Raw genomic sequence first — 21,330 nt, forward strand, 5'->3', positions numbered from 1 at the left:
AGAGCATCATCGCACTGTGTGAAGAGAAGCTGCAGCTCACGTCCTCCTGTCGCGTGTGCCGGAGCCTCTCTGCTGTGGGGAGGAGGGTCCTCTCCATCGAGTCCTTCGGAGCGCTGCAGGGTGAGCTCTTGAACCCACACGCATGTATCCTTGTGCGTGCACATATACCTGTGTGCCATGTATGCACACATGCACATGCTGCGCACACACACCCATGCACACCACACACCCATGCACACTGCACGCCCATGCACACACATGCTACACACCCATGCACACACGTGCTGCACACACACACTGCACACACCCATGCACACACTGCACACACCCATGCACACACACATGCACACACACTCCACACACACCCATGCACACTGCACACCCATGCACACACATGCTACACACCCATGCACACGTGCTGCACACACACTGCACACACCCATGCACACACTGCACACACCCATGCACACACACTGCACACACCCACTCACGCATTCAGAGATCACACACACTCGTGTACTCACACAGAGTCACACACGAGTGTTCAAATAGATCACGTGCCCCGTACACACATATTCACACTGGCTCACAGTCACACACATGCAAATTCAGGCATGCCTGTTCACACTGCACACGCCCACACCACAGTGCACACATTACACGCCCGCTCTCATGCCTACCACGTCCACTGCCTCACACGTGGTCAGACACGCAAACATGCTGGTCCTGTGCACACACCCATTTCCACACTCTCATGCACATCGTGTTGCCTGTGCCAGCCTTGCAGGCACCCACACAGGCAGAGGTGACTCAGGCTCAGCTTCAGAAATCCGTGGCGTTGGTGCCAGTGTGGCATTGGTGCCAGACATCTGGGTGTAGTCTCGTGGGCATTTCAATAAATGGATGCGTTAATGTTTCACAACTGATTTTCACCTGCCCCCACCAGGGGTGCCATGGGTACGTTACAGAGCTGCAGCCACAGCATCTGGGGTGTTCGGGGCTCACACGTATTCTGGCGTCTCTCAGGCCGCCTTTGAACAGAGGCCGTGTCTGCATCAGCATCGCTGCCTGCAGCACAGAGCCCTGCGGGGCCTCAGGATGGTGGCCAGGGCACGGCCGCAAAGAGCTTCACGGTGGCCGGCAGGGTCCTCCCTGCTGAGTGAGCACGTTTGCAGCTCAGGGTTTGTGCTGCTGCGGGAGGGTGCAGTGTGGGGTAGGCAGTGTGTGCAGTGTGGAGTGGGCAGTGTGGGGTGGGCAGTGTGGAGTAGGCAGTGTGGAGTGGGCAGTGTGGGTGGGCAGTGTGGAGTGGGCAGAACAGAGCCACGCACAGCAGAGAGAGAGCAACGCTGAGTGTGGGAGGTGGCCGCTGACGGCCACAGCCACATCATCCAGGTTGTTCCTGTGGGGACTCACGTGTGTAATCCTCGAGGAAAATGACGTGCCTTTGGATGAGATAATTAGGCCCAGGCTCCCACAGGAAGCCCCAGCGGGAAGCCCCGCCTGGCCTGGGGGAGAGGCAGCCCAGCCTCCAGTTAGCCAGGATGAGGTGATGAGTGGGCAGGAGAAGAAGGTGGGAGCTCCCTCCTGTGAGAGCCTGCCCTGGGGTCTGTGATCGGGAAGGGGGGGAAGGGGGGAGGGGGGGGAAGGGGAGGGGGGGGGAGGGAGGGAGGGGGGAGGGGAGTGGAGGAGGGGGAGTGGAGGAGGGGGAGGGGAGGGGGAGGGAGGGGAGGGGGAGGGGGGGGAGGGGAGGGGGGGGAGGGGAGGGGGGAGGGGAGGAAGGAGGAGGGGAGGGGAGGGGAGGGGAAGGGGGAGGAAGGGAGGAGGGGGGAGGGAGGGACGGCAGGGGGAGGGGAGGGGGAGGGGAGGGAAGGGGAGGGGGAAGGGAGGGCAGCGGGGAGGGCGCCCAGCAGGGATGAGAGCCTGCGCTGGGGTCTGTGATCCGGAGCAGAAGGGAGGGATGGGAGAGGTCAGAGAAGAGGGGCGGGAGAGGTCAGAGAAGAGGCGGGAGGGGGCACCCAGCTGTGACCACATCTTGCTTGTGCCCAGATGTCCAGCGAGAGCAGGCTGGCGGGGAGAGACCTGCCCCAGGAAACGCTGGGCCCAGGAGGCCGCCTGGGGGACCCTAGCACTGACCGGAGGTTCTGCCAACCCCTGAAGGCCAGAGTCTGAGACCAGCCGGGGCCCCAGAGCCTCCCCACCCAAGGCTCTGCTGTCCACCCCGGTGAGAAATGGCGAGAGCCACAGCCGGGAGGGGCTGGCCGGCCTCGGTCTTGGATGCCGAGCGCACCCTCGGGGAGCTGACAGAGACGCACTGAGGAGAAGCCGCCTGCGGAAGGTGCAGACGTTCCCCAGGCTGTTGTCCGACAGCCCCGAGGCCACCCTCTGCCTGCCACTGGACCCGCGGGGAAAGCCAGCTGCCCCATATCGAATTATTCTCTCCAGACCCCAGGAAGGCCTTCCTGGACAGGGAAAAAAATGCATTTCTAGTTTCCAGCTCAGCCCCAAATGCAGGCTGTGGCCGGAGCAGGAGCCAGAACACCAGCTGGGAGGGGTTTCCCTGTGCAGGCCGCAGCGCAGACAGGGGCCCTGGGGTGGCCTGGCAGTCCAGGACAGCCCGAGACTTCACACCCCAGCCAGGGGCCAGCAGAGGCCAGAACCCCCCACCCTGGCCCTGCAGACCCTCCAAATGCTAGTGGTGAAGCCCAGACTCCCGGGGATGATGAGAGGAGAGATTCCGGAAGGAGCCGGGCAGCCGGAAAGTGGCAGCTGCGGAGCAGGTGGGGTGCCCGGGGTCTTGCGTGTGGGTGGAGGGCGGTCCGGTCAGTGATCCGGGGCTGGGGGCCTCTCCACAGACGCAAACGCTTTGTTTAACACAGAGGGATTAACCTTCACCCTCGCTCCATAATTAAGACATTTTCATTGAGCTGCCCCGTTTCTGAAGGAAGCTGTGGCTGCGGCTGGTCGATTTGCTGTCACCCAGGCGTGGCCTCTCAGGGGACGTTTGCCTCTGGACGACCCAGAAAGCAGCCGCCTCCTCAGCCCTGCCCCAGCTCCTCACACAGGCCCCACACGGCCGTCCTGAGGGTTAATTTTCTTCCGGGAAGTGAGGCCAGCAGCCCCGGCTCCGTGATGTCATTTCAGGGGCTCCGTCTCCCCAGTCCTGAGGCTCACAGCCTTCCTCATTTTCCTGTTCTGATGGTTTTTAAAAGTTAAAAACCAAAGCTGTGGGTTGAGCTTGCTCATCTGCGGGGTTTGGTCGGTGTCTGGTACTGGCCACCTCCGCGGGGACACAGGGATGTGGTGCAGCTGCCCAGCCGTGGCCTCCATGCAGGATGGGCCTCCCCAGCCTGGTGCTGCCCCCAGTCAGCTGCTCTCGTGAAGGATGGGAGGATGCATTTGGAGCCCAGTGTTCTGGGGGGCTGGCCTGTCCGCCCCTCTGTCCAGCTGAAGACACTTGGGCCAAGGCCTGGCCAAGTACATTGCCCCTCCCCTGGCTCCTCAGTGTGCCACCCCCAGCTGTGTCCCCGTGAGCTCCTCAGGGCAATGGGCACCTGAAGCCAGTGGCCAGCACACAAGTCCATCTGCCAGGCAGCGCCTGGCCCAGGGACGGGGATGCCCTCAAGCTACCTGTCCCACAGGCCTTGTTGACCTGAAGGACAAGGGCGCAGGCCATCTGTGGCTCAGGCTTTTCTGCACATCCTGAGCACGTATGCCCCGTCACCTCCACCACTCTCCCACTGCTCTTCCCTGCGGCACGCCTTCCCACGCACAACAGCCTACCCTTCCAGAAGGGCACACAGAGGCACAGGGGGCCGAGCCACCTGTTGGAGGGTGGACTTTGGTCCCAGCTATCCATGAGGGCTTGGAGTGGAGAGTAGCCTCCCAGGCTGAACACATTCCTGGGGTCAGGGTGTGTGTGTACGTGAGAAAATGCACCCAACAAAAGCCACCACCTTAACCCTCTGCAAGAGCATAGCCTCCAGCGGCGTCGTGTATGTTCACGCTGTTGTGCAGCTGTCCCCACCAGCCCACACGAAACCCCAACCCCGAGCCCGGCCCCTGCACCCCGTCCTGCCCCTACCTCCATGAGCTCCATCCCGGGGCCTCGCGGGAGTGGGATGGACAGAGCTGTGTGTCTGACCTCTTCACTGAGCCTGCTGTCCTCATGGCTCCTCCCCGGGGAGCCTGCGTGAGAAGCCCCCCATCCCCGTCCCGAGGCCAAGCGCTGTCCACACGGCCCCTGCGTCCGTCCGTGGATGCCTGGGTGCTCCCCGCATTGGCTATTTCGAGCCGTGCTGCTGCGAACATGGGTGTGCACATATGTGTGGGCCCTGCCCTCAGGTCCTCGGGGAATGTGGCCGCGTGGAACTGCTGTCACCTGGGAGGTGTATGTTGAGCTTTTGAGGAAACAGCAGCGCTGTCGTCTGCAGTGGCTGCACCGTGGGACGTTCCCATGCACAGGGCCAAGGGCCCCCAGTCTCCCCCACGGCCCCCACATGCTGGAGTTGACCTAGGGATCTCCCCAGCCCTTCTGTCAGGTGTGGGGGGCGCCTGCTCAAGGGCCGAGTGGGCCTCACCCTGGCCTGTCCCCCGGACATGCCTCTCCAGGCAGCGGGCCCTGGCAAGTGGTGTCCACACTGACCTCACCGCTCTCCTGCCCACAGTGGGTGTCCCTGCAGGACCTCCTGTCCCAGCTGGGACGGCCCTTCCGGGAGTACGAGCTGTGGGCCCTGTGCCTGGCCTGCCTCCGCGCACTGCAGACACACCCTGAGCACCCAGGTGATGCGGCCCCCCATCCCATCCCCCCCCACTGTCCCACCCCTGCCCCCTACTGTCCCACACCCCCAGCCGTCCCACCCCCATCCCATCCCCCCTACCGTCCCCACCCCCCGCCATCCCCCACCCCCCACCGCCGTCCCCACCCCCCCACTGTCCCACCCCATCCCATCCCCCCACCCCCCGCTGTCCCACCCCCCCCGCTGTCCCACCCCCCATTCCCATCCCCCACCCCTCCCACTGTCCCCCCCCCCGCCCATCCCCCCCACCATCCCCATCCCCACCACCATCCCCACCCCCCACTGTCCCACCCCCATCCCATCCCCCACCCCCCCGCTGTCCCACCCCCCGTCCCATCCTCCCCACCATCCACCCCCACCCCCCGCCATCCCACCCCCCACCCACCGTCCCCACCCCCCGCCGTCCCATCCCCCCTGCCGTCCCACCCCGCCATCCCGTGCATAACTGGCCCCCACCTGAACCAAGGGACCCAGGGGCAGCCCGGACAGTGTCTCCGGTGAACAGAGCAGGCGGCTCCCGTCTGGAGCACCTTGTGGGTCCTGGGTTGCAGCACTGAGGGAGGTGTGGGGACAGATGCCTGCAAGGTGGCCTTGAAACCGGTAACCCTGCCGTAAAGAGGAACGGGACCTTGCCGTGGCTCTCACCACACATTCTCAAACACGGTGACATTGTCCCCAGGGAGGCAGCAGTTGGCTTTGGAGTGGGGAGGGGATCTTGAGCATTGCACGGGTCTGCCCGGTCAAAGCCCAGCCCTGCCAGACATCAGGGCAGACGGACGGTGCATCTGCGATGTAAAAAACGTCCTGGGGGTGATGAGGGCAGCATCTGAAAGGGCTGGGGGAGAGGCCGTCGGAGACGCACCTGGCTCCAGTGTCCATCCACCATGAGCCCGTGGCTGCTCCGTGGGCCCTGACTCGGGACGGGGCCTGTGACACGGGGGCTTCAAGTTACCGTGTTCTCCCTGCCGCTCGCTCCCTTTCAGCCGCGGATGTGCCGCTGCAGCCACTGTGTCAGCTGGGGCAGCGCTACCCATGGGGAGGGCCGGGAGGAGGCAGCTCCGAGGACCCCGGGGGCTGGGGGCAGGCCCTGTGCGTGCATTGGCAGGTGCGCGCCCTTGCAGTGGGGAGGCTGGGGGCTGCCCGGCCTGACCGAGGCTCTGCAGCTCCTTCCCCCCAGCCAGCCCCAAGTGCAGGCAGCACGCAGACCCGCCCTGACCCAAGCTCTGCCACAGCCTACCTGTGTCTGGACTCTGTGCTGGTTGCTGAGGACGGGCGTGTGCTCTTCCAGCCACCCCCTGCCAACGGTGAGTGTGTGGGGTCCCCCTCAGGGCCGAGTCCAGCAGCGGCTCGCCAGGGGTGAGGAAAGCTCAGCCGGGTTTTTCTCTTAGGTTCCTATGACTCGTTTCTTTCTGGCTCCCCGAGCTGGCAGAAGAGAGGCTGGTAACTGAAAAGGTACCTGGGCCCTCCCCACCCTGCCCCAGCCCTGCCCCCAGCCCTCGGGGGTGCCACGTCCCCCATCTGTCCAGCAGCCCCCCATTCAGGACTCGAGGGAGTCAGGGCAGCCCTCCCTGGCCAGGCGGCCACAGGCAGTATCTGCCAGCAGGGCCGTGGCTTCTGGCCAGGGCACCAAGACAGGGCTTGGTGTGGACGGCACTGGCCATGTGCCACTAGAGCTGTGCCTCCTGGTTCACGAGAATCAAGGGCTAAACATCCAGGGATGGTGTATAAGGCACCTGTGAAACATGAGCATTCTTAAAATTTAAATTATACAAATTTAAATACAATTAAATAAATTACATTCAAAATCAAGGTAAAACTTCCACTCAGGAATGATAGAAATGTGCACTTCCCGCTTCTCCCACCAAGGAAGAGCACTAAGCACCCTGCACTAAGCACCCTGCAGTAAACAAACACCCTGCAATAAGCACCCTGCACTAACCACCCTGCATTAAACACCCTGCACTAAACACCCTGCACTAAGCACCCTGCAGTAAGCACCCTGAAGTAAGCACCCTGCACACTGTGCAAAAAACAAGCACCAGGCCACCTGCAGGGGGAGGAGACAGCAGCCGGCGAGGGGCCTCTGGACCAAGGAACAAGGCAGCCGTGAGTGCCCTGGGTTTTCCTTCTGCCTCATATATTGAGACTTGGAGGTAAAGAAGCCAGCAACTGGGAAAAACCAATGGGCACACACACTAAAAGCCGTGCTTTTTCATCTTCTGGGGATGTTGTTTAGAGAAACCCGGAATGGCCCACCATTTGCCAAACCATCGAAGGCTTTCCTGCAGTCTAGCCTGTAACGAAAAGAGGCTGTCCCGAACCCCAGCAATAGATCGTTCACCTTTACACCAAGAAGGCTGGGAAAGCACCGTCATCTGCAGGTGGCCCAGGCCGACCTCAGGGGGTTGATGCTGTGAGACCTGAAGCTCTTACGAGATTGTCTCAAACAAAAACCACGTCCATGAGGCTGCAGTGGTTCTGTGTGCACTGTGCGTGTTCCTGTAGGATGCAGTGCTTTCCCCTTCAAGGAACGAAAATCGCTGGGAAAGTGTTGAGGCGCAAGCACAGAGTCAGAAAACTAAGAAAAAATGAAGCTTTTTGGAGTAATAAAAGAGAATTTAAGCCCCAATTGGCCAGGCATGGTGACTCACACCTGTAATTCCAGCAATTTTGGAGGCCGAGGCGGGCAGATCACTTGAGTCCAGGAGCTCGAGACCAGCCTGGGCAACATGGTGAAACCCCATCTCTACTAAAAATACAAAAATTAGCCAGATGTGGTGGCGGGCGCCTGTAATTCCAGCCAGGTGTGGTGGTGCACCCCTGTAATCCCAGCTACTCGGGAGGCTGAGGTGGGAGGATTGTTTGAACCCAGGAGGTTGCAGTGAGCCAAGATCATGCTACTACACTCCAGCCTGGATGACAGAGCGAGACCCTGTCTCAAAAAAATAAATACCCCAACAGGGCCAGGTGTGGTGGCTCACGCCTGTAATCCCAGCACTTTGGGAGGCTGAGGCAGACGGATCACCTGACGTTAGGAGTTCGAGACCACCCTGGCCAACATGGTGAAACCACATCTCTACTAAAAATACAAAAATTAGCCAGGGGTGGTTGTGTGCACCTCTAATCCCAGCTACTCGGGAGGCTGAGGCAGGAGCTTGAACCCAGGAGGCAGAGGTTGCAGTCAGCGAAGATGGTACCACTGCACTCCAGCTTGGTTGACAGAGTGAGACTCAGTCTCAAAAAATAAGTAAATAAAACAAAGCCCCAACAAAAGCCTGGGTCTGTAATCAGAGGACCAGGGAGGACCAGATGCATTTACACCCCCTGCTCTGCACCAGCCAAACCCCACGGGAGCACTGCGGCCCCGCCCAGCAAGGGCCGAGCCTGGAGCCTGGACTCATCCTTGTGAGACTGCAGAGAAGTGCCCAGTGCCCGCCCTGGCCCCAGGTGGCCTCAGAGAAAGTGAGCGGGAGCCAGGACCTTCCTTCCCTGCAGCCTGTCCTGCAAGGACAGCTGGAAAACATGGCTGAAAGGAACTGGAGACTGCACCAGCAAGTGGAAACGCATCCCATGCTCACAGATGGGCAGGATCAGTGTTGGTAAAATGGCTACACTGCCCAAAGCAATCCGTAGAGTCAGTGCTGTCGCTATCAAACTACCAATGTCATTTTTCACAGCATTAGAGAAAACTATTCTAAAATTCATATGGAACCAAAAAAGAGCTGAAATAGCCAAAGCAATTTTAAGTGAAAAGAACAAAGCCAGAGGCATCACGTTACCCAACTTCAAACTATACTACAAGGCCACAGTAACCCAAACAGCATGGCACTGGTACAAAAACAGACATATAGACCAATGGAAGAGAATAAAGAGCCCAGAAATAAGGCTGCACACCTACAACCATCTGATCTTTGACAGAGCTGACAAAATCAAGCAATAGGGAAAGGACTTATGATACCAAGAATCAGGAAGATGTCAAACTGAATGAAAAAAGGCAACCGATAGATACCAACCTGGAGATGACAGAAATGTTAAAAATGACTTTAAAATTTTTAAAGCAACCATCATAAAAATGCTTCATTGGGCAATTGCAAACATGCTTGAAACAAATGAAAAAGTCTCAGCAAAGAAATAGAAAGTTTCAACCAAGAAATAGAAAATAAAAAGAAAAAGCTAATGGAAATTTTAGAGCTGATTTTTTTAAAAACTCAATGAATGGGCTTAATAGCAGAATAGAGAGGGCAGAGGAAAGAATTGGTGAAATGGAGACAATAGAAATTACAAAGTTTGGACAACAAAGAGAAAATAGACCAAAAGAATTGAACAGAGCCTGAGAAGCTTGTGGGACTATAATAAAAGATCTAATATCCATGTCATCAAAATCCTGGAAAGAGAAGAGAAGGAGGGTGGGGCATAAAAAGTACTCAAAGAAATAATGGCTGAAAACTTCCAAATTATGGCAAGACACATAAGCCTACAGATTTAAGAAGGTGAGAAAACCCCGAACATGATCAATGCAAAGAAATCCACACCAGGACACATCATAGTCAAACCTCTGAATACTAACCCTCCCCTCTCCGAAAAAATAAAAATAAAAACCAAGAAGAAGAGAGAGAAACAGCAGCTTACATATATACATATGGGGGGAAAAGCAGTTCAAATGACCAGATTTCTCATCAGTAACTGTAGAGGAAGTGCATAGCATTTTTTAAGTGCTGAAAGAACTTTAAACCCAGAAACCTATTTCCAGCAAAAATATCCTTTAGAAATTAAGGAAACCGGCGGGGCGCAGTGGGCTCAGGCCTGTAATCCCAACACTTTGGGAGGCTGAGGCAGGTGGATCACCTGAGCTCAGGAGTTTGAGACCAGCCTGGCCAAGATGGCAAAACCCTGTCTCGACTAAAAATACAAAAATTAGCCAGGCGTGGTGGTGGGTGCCTATAATCCCAGCTACTTGGGAGGCTGAGGCAGGAGAATCACTGGAACCTGGGAGGCGGAGGCTGCAGTGAGCCCAGATACAGCCATTGCACTCCAGCCAGGGTGACAAGAATGAGACCCTGTCTCTTAAAAAAATAAAGGGGAAGAAGGAAGAAAGAAGAGAAGGAAGGAAGAAGAATAAGAAGAAGGAAAAAGGAGAAGGAAGGAGGAGAAAGAGAAGAAGAAAGGAAGATTGACAGAGTAATGTTTAGAAACATGACCTAACCATGTATTGTCTACCAGAAACTCACTTCAAATAAAACAATATAAGTAGGTTGAAAGTTAAAAGAGTTGAAAAAGATATCTTATGAAAATGATAAAAAGAAAGCAAAATTGACTGCATTAATATCAGGTCAAGTGTACTTCAGAGCAAAGAAAATTACCAGAGACAAAGAGGGACATTCTATAACAATAAAGGGTCAATCCACCAAGAAGACATAGCAATCCTAAACGTATATGCACCAAATAACAGAGCTGCAGAATATGTGAAGCAAAACTGATAGGATTAATAGAGAAACAGATGAATCCACAATTATAGTTGGAGATGGCAGTTTCCCTCTCTGAACACTTGATACAGAACAATCAGACTGTAAACCAGTAAAAATATGAAGGAATTCAACAACACTGTCAATCAACAGGGCTGGATCAACATTGAAAGGACACTCCACCCAACAACAGCAGAATCCACACTCTTCTCAATTGCCCCACTGACTATACACCAAGCAGACGAAATCCTGAGCCATAACGCAAACCTCAACAAATTTAAAAGAATTTAAGTCATACAAATGTGTTCTCTGAGCACAGTGACAAAAATAAAAGGGAAATTTTCCAAACACTTGGAAACGAAACAACACATTCTAAATACTCTATATGTCAAAGAGAAAATTTCAAGGAAATTTTAAAAGCATATAGAACTGAGTGAAAATGAAAATGCAGCATATGGTGAACCAGGATTTTTTGTGCCAATGGCGATGTGCTGGCTGAGATATTGGACTATAGTTTTGCAAGCTGCTACCATTGTGGAAACTGGGTACAAAGTACATGAGCTCTCTCTATATTATTTATTAAAACTATGTCATCTACAATTATCACAAAATAAAAGGTTAATTTTTAAAAGTGTAACGAGTGCTCAAAATGGGTAATTTCCTACTTATCTGACTCTAGTTGGCTGTTACTATGCTCATGGGGCTGTCTGCATCTGCTGTGCCTGGATGGTGGAAAACTCTATAAAGGGGAGCTGCCTCTTCCCAGCTCCACACTCAAGGGCACTGCATTGGTAGCTGGAAGCCAGCCACGTGGGAGTCTTACACCAGGGAAAGCAGCAAGTGCTACAAATGTCTTGTTCTGTTGACTTTCTGGACTTAGTGAAGTGATGGAGAGCACGTGGATAATGTGATTAAACTTAAAAATGTGTCATGTCTGTCGTCGCTCCATTGAGATGAGGACATGGTCTTAGGGTATCAACCACGATCGTCTGATTCAGCAAAGACGTCGCTCAGAGGGGTGCCCTGAATTCCGGCATGGGTCTGTCCTGCTTCGCTTCCATCTCATTTACTGAAATGAATGAAAACATCAACCAACACTCATGTCAGAAGCACTCGTGTATTGCAGTGGACTGTGGATGAACGTGGGTAAAAATCAAAGCCTTCAGTGAGAATCAACTGGCTCTGTGGAACTTACAAAACGTGCATTAAATGGTGCACTGCGCATGCCTTACGTAGCAACGTGCCGGATGAACTCAGTTTTGCACGCAGGCGGCGCGTTCGCTCGGAGAGCCTGTTGTTAGGCATGTAGCAGCACGGCACTAGTCGGGGGCTCCCGGGAGTGGGGTCCATGAGGTGGGGGCTGTGCTGGCAAGTTCTCAAACCCTCGAGCTGCTGCCTTTGTGAGGGGAGTGGAAGGCAGGAAAGTCCAGTTGAGGCTTCCAACCCTTCGGTGTTTAAAACGCGAACAGAACCACGGGGGAGAGTTTGACCCGCAGGTTCCTAGACCACGACCTGGAGGCAGATGCAGGAGTCCAGGGTGGGGCCCGACAGGTGCTGAGGAGGGTTCGTGAGGAGAGCCCCTCTGTGGGGGCAGTGCCTGGTGCCCCTCAGGGTGCCTGAGGTGGGCAGGTCTGCTGGGCATGGTGGTCCACAGCCCTGCAGTTGACACCACTGTTCTCTCCCCACCCGCCCAGGCCTCTGTGTACTGTGTGGCCGCCGTCCTGTGGGCCGCAGCCAAGTTCAGCATCCCCCGCAACCACAAGCTGGCCCTGCCACGCAGGCTCAAGACCCTCCTCCTGGACATGGCCAGGCGCAGCGCCCTGGAGCGGCCGTCCGCGGCCGAGGCCATCAAGGTAACCACACCGTGGTCATGGCCCCAGCCCAGGGTCCAAGGACTGTGGGCAGTGGCCACCCTCACTGAACTGGGGGTGGAGGAGCACGGGCTGCCAGTGTCCAGGTGATGAGGCCACCAGCTCTGTTTCTAGGTCCCTGTTTCTAGACGTCAGCCCGGCCATCACATGGGAAAGGGAGTGGGTTTTGTGTCGTGGCCACGTCCATGTGGTGGACAGCATGGGGGTCTCTGCCGCTCCCCACCACGGCCATCCTCCTGCAGAGCCTGCTCTCTCCAGCTTGTCCAGGGCGGGGCAAGGGGTGTCCTGTGGCCACATGCGGACCCCTGCTCTTAGGCCTTGCTGGAGGGGAGCAGAGAGAGGCCTCTGCACCCCACCCCCCACCCCAAACCCCCACCTCCTCCGAGGATCCCACCAGCCCCGCCCCTCCCTGCCTGGTGTCCCTGTTGGACTCAGGCTTTGGGGCTGGGTTCTAACGTACTCCTGCTGGGACCTGCGCCCACACCCAGCAGGGGGACCAGCGAGTGGACCAGCAGGTGGGGCAGGAGCCAAACCCTGATGTGTCGTGATCAGGAGGACCTCCTGGGAGGAGCCGTGTCTGGGGGAGCGGAGACGGCCATGGGGTTGGGGACCTGGGCCCAGCCGTCTCCGCCCGACTGCTCTGTGGCCTTGGGCGGGTTGCTCGGACCCTCTGGGCCTCTCAGGCCTCCTCTGCAGTGGGAGGATCAGATCTAGACATGGTTGGACGTCTGCTAGCAGTGAAAGCAGATTTTATTCAGTAACTACTGAGAGCTGGGAAGCTGAGCTCAGTTCCCACGTGCACAAGGCCTGGGCTTACAAAGGAAGGACAGGAGTGGCCGGGGGCAGGGAGCGCAGGGCTCAGGCGAACGTGACCAAGGGCTGCCAGTGGCCAGGCGACCAGGCCATCAGGTCTGTGGCCGACGTTGGGTTTGGGATTCTGCCCCTCCCAGGGAGCCCAGGGGACAGTGGCCGACTGAGCCCTTTTCAGGAAACGCTCTAAGAAGGGCTTCTCCGGGGCCTGTAGTTGGGTGTCGATGAGAACAAACAGGAAACCCCTCCTGGCGGCCCTGAGCTTTTTCAGATGGGGACCCAGTGACATGGGGACGGTGCGGCCGTGGCTGAGGCGTGTTGGGATGTGTGAACGTCTCCTCCCTCCAGGTGTGCGGCAGCTACCTCCTGCAGCGAGGCATGGACAGCCGGAAAATCCTTGCCCACCTCAGAGCATCCATCTGCCAGGTGGGGCGGGGCTAGAACAGCTGGGCCGCCGCCTCCCCCCCATCCCCGCCCCCCGCTCCTAGCTTCCTCCCACCTGGACGCGCTTGCCCTTGCCTGGCCGCTCCTGGCAGCCCCACACCCGGGTCTCTGTTGACCACCGAGCTGTGGGTGGGTGCGTCTGGGGGTGCAGGGGGACACTCGGGTCCCATCTCCTGAAGGCCCCGCAGTGGCCCCCAGGGACCCAGATCAGGATCGGGGCAGGGCCCCAAGGATGGCGGCCCAGCACCCACCCCGGGCGCAGAGAGCTTTGGGAGTGTGGGCCCTGAGTCTCGGGTGGTGCCGGCGTCTCCCACTGTCCGGAACCCACGGAAACCTGGTTGGATTGGGAAGCAAAGGAGCCCCAACGGCTCCCTCTCCAGGCAGAGCCGCCGCAGAGCTCAGGCCGTGCGGCCCCCATGCCCGGCTCCTCCCGAGCAGCAGGAAGCTCCATGGCACCGGTGGGTGGGTGGGGGACGCCCTGTGGGTGTTGCCGGCGCTGGCGGAGCTCCGTGGTCACCTGGCCCAGGGCTGTCGCCTCCTCCCCAGGTGTACCAGGAGGAAGAGACCATCAGCCTCCAAAACGCCTTCTCAGTGGTTGAATTGAAGCCCAGTGTGGCACCAGCCCCAGAGCCCAGCCCAGGTGGGGCCCTGACCAGCCCCTGCTGCCCCACCAGCCCCTGCACCCCACACCACAGCTGCCCCCACCCCTGCATGGACAGACACAGGCGGGTGCCTCCCGGAAACCCGGGCAGCAAGTCCAGAGCTCGGCCAACATGGCCCACGCGGCCCAGCCTGCCAGCCCTGCCAGCCCCCATCTCTCCCAAAACTCCCGGTCCCTCAGGCTCCAGCTCCAGGTTCTCACTCCCGTCTCCCAGCAGCTGGCCCTCCCAAGCCCACATCTGGAGACCCCCACCGAGTCCACACAGAGCCCACCCCACCCCCGTACTGAGCCCTCCTCAGCAGGCCCCTCCAAGGCTTCTGGTGGGGCCTGGTCTTTCTGGCCTGTCCCCACCTGCTGGCCCTCCCCGGAGCACCAGTGACACCCACCCTCCCGTTCCGAGGCCCCCAGGGCCATGTGGGAGGGGACACGGAGCCACGCACTGGGTGGGATGAGCCGGTGGTGCGGCACGTGCTGGGGCCACTCCGCCCGCCTGCACCCTCAGCCCCTGGGTCCCCAGGCTTCCTGCCGGTGAACAGCGACACCGGGCTTGTGGCTGTGCCAGGGCCCGTGCCCGGCCAGTGCCCCTGCGGTGAAGAAGCCACCCAGCTGCCTGCAGCGTTCATCTCCGAGGCCACGCACTTCAAGCCCATTGTCCTCGCGCAGGACGTAAGCGTGGCCAGGTGAGCATCGTCCCCACACCCGGAGCTGCTGGGTCCCGGGTGCAGGCAGCCCCTCCTGAGCTCTGCTCCTCCCTAGGGACCAGCCTGCCTTGGCCCAGGAGGAGTCCGAGGAGAGGGGCGGCCAGAGGGAGGGAGAAGGTGAGGAGAAGCTCTCCCCGGAGGCCCACGCTGGGTCCCCCAGCCTGAAGATGCCTGACGGGCCGGTGCCTGGTCCGGGGCCACAGGGAGCAGCCCCAGAGCCTCTTGGAGAGTCAGTGCAGCGTGACTCAGCCCAGGGCTGCCCCTGCCCTCCACCCCGGGCCCCAGCAAACCAGCCAGAGGGGGCCTCATCGGCAGCTCCCAGCTCTCCAGTCCCCGCCCCGCCCCGAAGGCATCTGCACTGCCCGGAGAGCAAGGGCCGGCTGGGCAGATCCCACCAGGAGTCACTTCTGGGGGCCTCAGGCCCGACGCCCTGGGGCCCACCGCAGCCCACCACGGCCCACGCCACCCGCCCAAGCCCCCCGAAGCAAGGCCACCGAGCACCCGAGCCAGGAGCAAGAGGGCCCCAGGGCCACCCCTGCCGGGGAACGTGATGACCAGAGTCCAGACAGTGTCCCAGAGAGGCCACGGCCTGCAGACCGGAGGCTCTGTCTGCCCTGCGTGGACGCCTCACCACTCCCAGGGAGGATGGCCTGTCCGTCGCTGCAGGAGGCCACACGCCTCATCCAGGAGGAATTTGCCTTTGATGGCTACCTGGACAATGGGCTGGAGGCTCTGATCATGGGTACGTGGGGCCGGGGCCAGGGAGAGCCCCACAGGGGTCGCGGGGCCGCCCCGCGCCCGTCCCCCAGCCCCCGGCCGAGATCAGCCTTGTCCGTTTCATCAGCCACAAGGGAACCAGACGAGCGGCCCTGCCGCTGTCTCACTTGTCTCCATCGTTTTGCAAACCAGGGGAGTACATCTTCGCCTTAAAAGATCTCACCTTTGCCACTTTCTGCGGCGCCATTTCCGAGAAGTTCTGTGACCTGTACTGGGATGAGAAGTTGCTGCAGAACCTCTTTAAGGTGGTCAACGGGCAGGCGTCGCCCTCCCCAAGGTGGGTGCCCAGCTCCGCCCTGCATCCTTGCCCCTCCCTGACGCCCACTGTCCCCGGGCTCTGCTGCCCTGACCCGGGCCCAGCCTTCCCCTCCCAACCCTCGGCTTCCGTCTCGCTGCCGTCTCCAGAGGGGCCACCCTTGGTGGAGACGGGTGGGGGTCCCAGCAGCCCCTCCTTGGGCCTGACACCTACCCACAGCTTTCCCATCGGGCCTGGGTTTCTTCTGGAGGAAGAAAGGGCGTGTAGGGAATATGAGGCAGGGGCTCTCCGGGAGGCTGCAGGGGGCCTGGGCAGTAGTGGCCACAGGGCTGCCTGCTCAGAGGGACCAGTGTCAGGGTCCCAAGGAGAAGAGACCCCCAAACAGGTGGCCCCAGGCCCGCAGGGCCCAGCACTGAGCTGTGTTGGGTGGGGCAGTGGCCACCCCACATTGCCTTGCTCACAGCTCCACGCGGTGCCAGTAGCCCGGGCAGCTCCTCCGCCTGTGTGTGGAGTAAACACAGCTGTGAGCAAGTGCACCCATCCCAGCCCCAGCCTCCTCGGCCCCGCAGCACTGAGAGGCTGCTCCAGAGTCCCCCCAGGGACCCCGTCGGCTGCTGTGCCCCTTAGTGACCGGGAGGAGTGAGCTCCTGCCGCCTCCAGCGAGAGCTGCGCATAGACCTGTCGGCCTGTGGGCCTCGCCCTGTGGAGACTGAGGCCTCCTCCCAGTGGGCAGAGGTGGGGACTGACCTGCATTCTCGTTGTCAGCACGGCCGAGGAGGCTGGGTCACAGCTTGAGGGCAGCCGGAGCCCCCGCTCCCCGTCCAGCAAGAGGCCCTCGCTGCACCGCCTGGGTAAGTGCTGGGCAGGCCCCGCCCGCGGCAGGAGCTCTGCAGGGCGGCTCCTCTGTGCTCTCTGCAATTCAGGGGGCGCCCAGGGTCCCGGCAGCCTCGGACTGCGCTGCTCCAGCGGCGCTACCTTTGCCCCGGGGGTGCCCAGCCAAAGGCCGTCCTCTCCTGGGGGCAGGAGCCCAGGGCCTTGGAGGTGGGGGGGTCCTCTGTCACCCGCCACTGGACAGTGGGAGCCACCGGGAGCCAGGTGGGATCCGCTCTCCAAGCAGAGGGGAGCCTGCGAGCCGGGGCTTTGGTGACAAGGCAGAAGCGGGCTTGCTGCCAAAAGACCCTGGGGCTGGGCTCCTGGCTTGGTAGCCCCGGGATCCCAGGGCACATGAATGCCAGGCTGGGGACGTCCCAGTGTCCGGCCAGCAGATGTTAGGGACAAGGTGGTGGTGGTCACCCTCAGGCTGTCCGTGGTCGTGGCCAGGCTTGGTGAAGGCTCCAGTTCCTATTCCAGCAAGTCGGAGACCAGGCAGGCAGGCTGGGGCATGAGGCCTGTGCACTGCTGGATGGCAGGAAAGCCCTGCACAGGGAAGCTTCCGCAGGGACAGAGCTGGGGACCACATTTTAAATTCCAGAAGAAAAGAGGAGAGCTTGGGGGGCAGAGGGACACAGTCCTGATAGCGGAGCCAGCGAAGACAGGGCCCGGCCCCACCCCAGGGCGAGTACGAGTTTGGAAGCAGTGAGGGGCGCAGAGTGGGGCTCCATCTGGGGAGAGGCCTCTCTCCGTAACCCGGCCCCGTGCAGCAGTTCAGGGTCCCAGCATCTGCCCTGCACTGGGGGCGGCAGCCATGCCCAGGGGGCGCCCGTAGTGGGTGCAGAGAGAAGGGCGTCACGCGTGCAAGCACCACCGGCCTCCCGTTAACAGCCTGCCCGGGCCCCGCCCACCGGAGCTGCTGTCCACGTAACCCGCATCTCTTTCTTTCAAGGAAAAGAGAAGCCAGCCGTGGCCAGGACCAGCAGCAGGGCCCCTGCTCACCCACCTCGGTGTCGGATGTGGACTCGGAGGCACTCTCACGGGGAAACTTTGAGGTGGGGTTTCGGCCTCAGAGGTCCGTAAAAGCCGAGAGAGCACAGCAGCCTGAGGCTGGCGAGGACAGACGGCCAGCTGGCGGGGCCTCAGACGCGGAGGCAGTAACCCGACCGGCCAGGTCCAGGGGGTCGGCCCGGCCGTGTCTCCCGGCCCAGCCGGATTCCAGAGCTGCAGCCCCGGCTGGTGCAGCGCCTTCTACGAGGCCGACTGCTTTGGGGCCGACGTCCACAACTACATGAAGGACCTGGGGCGGCAGCAGGCGGACGGGGGCCCTGCCCGACGCCCAGAGCCCGGTGAGTCCCAGGCCGCGGCACTGCAGGGTGGGGCAGGGGGTCTCCTTCCAGCAGAGCTTCCTGGTCACTGCAGGTGACAGATGGCACCGTGTGCCCAGAGCCCCCACCAGGGTGATGCTGGTCCTGGTGCCCCCACCCCATGGCCGTCAAGATGGTCAGGGCCCCTTCCCCGGGCTGAGCTCCACGTCTGGGGACAGGCTCGTCTGCACTGGTGCCCCTGGTGGCTCCACGTCTGGGGACAGGGAAGGGCTTTTCTCTCATGGTCGCCGGGGTGATGGGTTCACAGGAGGCCCCTCCATGCTCGTGACCAGGTTGCGTTCGGCCGTGTCTCCCGTGGGGCAGGCGCAGCCTCCGGGCCCTTGGGCAGCCTCGCTCTGTGGTGAAAGAAAACACCAGAAATGCCTGCCCAGCATGTCCAGGCTGGGCCTGGTCGCTGCAGCCTGGTCCGGGCTTTCTGGCCAGCGGTGCCATCCTGGGTCAGGAGCAGCTGCAACTCCTCCCTGGCCAGCAGGGAGAGGAGGTCTTAGACGGGGGAGTCCTGGGTGCAGGAGAGGCCTGCAGAGCTCTGGACACAAGGTGGGGCCGGCGACCCACAGCCCCGACCTGGGCTGCAGCCTCGAGAGCCCCAGGACTCCAGGGTGGATGACAGGAGGGGCCCAGTGGCATCAGCTCCGGGAACCTCTCCCACCACCATCTGCCTCAAGCTGAGCCGCAAGGGGAAGCCTCCCCCAGCCTCTGGGCATCGGAGCCCTTCCTGGGGCTCCTCCTTGCTCATCTACTGCCGCCTCCCGGCCTGCACTTTATGAATCGGTCCGGAACATGACCCCGCGTCTCTTCAGGGCAGGTGAGGAGACGGGTTAAGCTCTGTGAAGCCTCACTTCATTTCAGCTTCTGGGCCACGTGAAAGACCTGCACGGTGCTACCAGCCTCCGCACCTGCATCTCGGACACCCTACACAGGGCCTGAGGGGGCTTCGAGGACGCAGGCCTTCCCTGGGGCTGGGGAGAGAAAAGGGCGGCTGGCACAGCAGACACCAACGACCCGGCCCCCAAACGCACGGCGTCGCCCAGGGAGCACTCAGCCCCCAAACTCACAGAGTCCAGCAGGGAGCACTCGGCCCCCAAATGCACAGAGTCCAGCAGGGAGTACTCGGCCCCCAGACGCACAGAGTCCGGCAGGGAGCACTCGGCCCCCAAACGCAGAGTCCGGCAGGGAGCACTCGGCCCCCAAACGCACAGAGTCCAGCAGGGAGCACTCGGCCCCAAATGCACAGAGTCCAGCAGGGAGTACTCGGCCCCCAGACGCACAGAGTCCGGCAGGGAGCACTCGGCCCCCAAACGCAGAGTCCGGCAGGGAGCACTCGGCCCCCAAACGCACGGCATCGGCCAGGGAGCACTCAGTCCCCAAACTCACAGAGTCCAGCAGGGAGCACTCGGCCCCCAGACGCACAGAGTCCGGCAGGGAGCACTCGGCCCCCAAATGCACAGCGTCTGGCCCATGGCCACAGCCTCGCGTTTCTCTTGGAGGAACTACTGTGTCTGTTTCAAAACAGGAGGCTCAGAAACACGGCAAGGGCATTTTGACATCTGCAGCCCCAAACGCATACAGTGCAGCCAGGGCCATTCTCTGGGGGCCGGGGCAACCGGTGGGCATTCCCTCCCTCCAGCGCTGACCCCACTTACCGTGTGTGCTGGGCTCAACACTGCGGGTGCCCTGGGGCTGTGGAGCTGGCATCCGCGTCTCCTGCTGTTAAAACAAGCGTGGCAGGCCGGGCGCGGTGGCTCACGCCTGTAATCCCAGCACTTTGGGAGGCCGAGGCGGGCGGATCACGAGGTCAGGAGATCAAGACCATCCTGGCCAACACAGTGAAACCCCGTCTCTACTAAAAATGCAAAAAATTAGCCGGGCGTGGTGGCGGGCACCTGTAGTCCCAGCTGCTCGAGAGGCTGAGGCAGGAGAATGGCGTGAACCTGGGAGGCGGAGCTTGCAGTGAGCCGAGATGGCGCCACTGCACTCCAGCCTGAGGTACAGAGCGAGACTCCGTCTCAAAAGAAAAAAAAAAAAAAAAACAAGCGTGGCTCCCAGAGTCAGGGTGGACAGCACTGGTGTGGGTCCCTCCTCCGTCCGTCTGCTCCGGTGAAGCCTGGCCTCGTGTTTCCCTCCTCACTGCCCTGTGTGTGGTGTGGATTTTAGTTCCCGTGGATTTATTAAAATCAGTCAAGACCGTCCTTCTCAAGGAGTCTGCCTGTGGTTCCCACGTGAGGAGCGCCCCTGACGGACACCGAGTCTGACTGTGAACGGAGGCCGCGGAGGTGCCGGTCCAAGATGAGTCTGCGTGAGCTGCACTCCAGCCAGGCGGGCGCATCGGGCTCGCAGGCACCCGCCTCCAGGTTCCCGGATGCCTCGGGGTACACAGACTTTTCCCAGGAGATTTTCTCAACATCAGCACCTCTGCAAATGGAAGCGGGTGAGAGGGCTGGATGGAGACTGGCGCGGGTGACCTCCGGGGGCCAGACGAGGGCCCCATGGTGCAGGCCACGGGGGAACGTGGCGACCACCGTCCTCAGAAACCAGGACCAGGTGCCTCGGCAGCAGAACACAGCTCCATGGGGACACCCGCGTTTACCAGCCTCGACCTGCCCAGCCCGGTAGGTCCTTCCTTGATGATGGAATGTTCTAGACGCTGTCCACGGGGTAGCCAACAGCCACGTGTGGCTACTGAGCTCTGGAAACATGGCCCACGTGACTGAGGACCTGACGTTTTAATTTCAGTGCACTTTAGGCAGCCACAGGCAGCCTGCAGCTCAGTGTGGGAGGCGGGGTCGCACTTGGCGGGGTGGCAGCCGGATCCGGAGGGCTTGGGGAACCTGGCTTAGTGGCCGAAGTTCTGCAGAGGGGCTGGTCTTTACACAGCTGGGACCACTGCTCACACTGCTGTAGCCGGGAGCCTGGCCCTCCATGGCACTGCCACTGCCGCTGCTGAACCCGTGCGTGGGAGAAGACAGCACAGGGACCCCGTCTCCATGGAACCACCAGATAGAGCGGATTCAAGTAGTTAAATAGAAATGTCGCCTGCATTTTTTTATTTTGCAAAAAACATTCAAAAATAAACACTGTCAACAGCGGAGTCACTGGCGGCTGACAAGGCGAGGGGGTGGCTGTGTGGATCTGAGCCAACTGCACTTCACAAAAGGAAGCCGGTGGACGGGATCGCGGATGAGCCCCTCGGGGCGGTCGCTTCGGGCCCTGGGCACGTGAACCCCTCACAGGAGGCTGCGGGCCGAGGGCTGCTGCGCCTCTCGCCTCTGCCCCCAGCCAGGTGCCCCTGCCCCG

The 21,330-nt window shown here is 60.4% G+C and overlaps 1 pseudogene; it reads left to right on the forward strand.

Moving 5' to 3' along the window:
* The first annotated feature begins 3 nt into the window (after positions 1–3).
* Positions 4–18,963, forward strand: LOC115834406 (annotated as a pseudogene).
* Positions 18,964–21,330: the final 2,367 nt, after the last annotated feature.

This window comes from Nomascus leucogenys, unplaced genomic scaffold, assembly GCF_006542625.1.
Source record: "Nomascus leucogenys isolate Asia unplaced genomic scaffold, Asia_NLE_v1 001883F_21284_qpd_obj, whole genome shotgun sequence".
Classification (NCBI taxonomy): Eukaryota; Metazoa; Chordata; class Mammalia; order Primates; family Hylobatidae; genus Nomascus; species Nomascus leucogenys.